We start from the raw sequence: 1,240 nt of genomic DNA, 5'->3' as shown, positions 1-1,240 counted from the left end.
AGGTACAGATTCCTCATGAGTACAACTTTGCAATGTTGTCCATAGCTTGTCATGATCCACACAATCAAAAGCCTTTGCATAGTCAATAAAGCACAGGTAGACATCTTTCTGATATTCTCTGCTTTCAGCCAAGATCCATTGGACATCAGCAATGGTATCTCTCATTCCACTGCCTCTTCTGAATCTGGCTTGCACCTCTGGAAGTTCTCTGTCAATGTATGATTGTAGCCGTTTCTGTATTACCCTAGTAAAACTTTACTCACATGAAATAGCAAAGAGATTGTCCGATGATTTCCACGTTCTGTTGGGTCACCTCTATTCGGAATGGGTACAAATATGGATCTCTTCCAATGAGTCAACCAGATAGTCGTCTTCCAAATTTCTTGGCCGAGATGAATGACTGCCTCTTGTGCCGCCTCACTTTCTTGAAAGATTTCAATTTTTGTTCCATCAATTCCTGGTGCCTTGTTTTTTTTTTGCCAATTCCTTCAATGCACTTTGGACTTCCTCTCCTTATGTATAAATACATATAAGTATTTTTAAAAACTAATAATAGGATTATATTGTTTAAACTGCTTTGTAATATTTATTTTTTACTTTACTAAACTATATTGAAACCTTTTACCATATCAGATTTCTAAAGCATGAGTTTAATATCCACATAGTATTCTACTATTGTTTAGTTGTTAAGTGATTTCCAGTCAATTCTGACTAGTAGTGACCCTGTAGAGGGTTTCTGAGGAACATCTGGTGGGTTCAAACAACCAATCTTGTGGATTGAAGTCTAGTGCTTATCCTACAATGCCACACCAGGAGTCCCTGCTATATGTATGTACTATAATTTTAATCAATCTCCTACTATTGTAATTTCTCCCCCATTTTTTTAAAAAAATGTTTTATTGTGAATTATGTGATAGTTTACATGGGAGAACATTAGTTTTACATTCATTCTATAGTAGATCGTCTCATTGCCATGGTTACAATCCCCTCCATGCAATCCTTCCCCCATACCCCCAGGTCTTCAGCACACAGTCGCTCTCCCTCTCTGTGTCTAAAGTCTCCAGCTGCTCCATCGCTCCACGTCATCATCTCTGGCTCCATTTCAGGCCTCACTGCTTCTCTGGGTAGGGTCCTGCTCTCTGCTCTTCTCCCTTAATGGTCCTAGGGACCTCCGCTCCTAGACTGAAAAGTTAATCACTCCCCTCCTTGCTATAAAACATCTACCTTTACATTTCTGACT

The sequence above is a fragment of the Chrysochloris asiatica genome, unplaced genomic scaffold (genome assembly GCF_000296735.1).
Source record: "Chrysochloris asiatica unplaced genomic scaffold, ChrAsi1.0 scaffold00033, whole genome shotgun sequence".
NCBI classification, from domain to species: Eukaryota; Metazoa; Chordata; class Mammalia; order Afrosoricida; family Chrysochloridae; genus Chrysochloris; species Chrysochloris asiatica.
Note: the sequence above shows the minus strand (reverse complement) of the source record.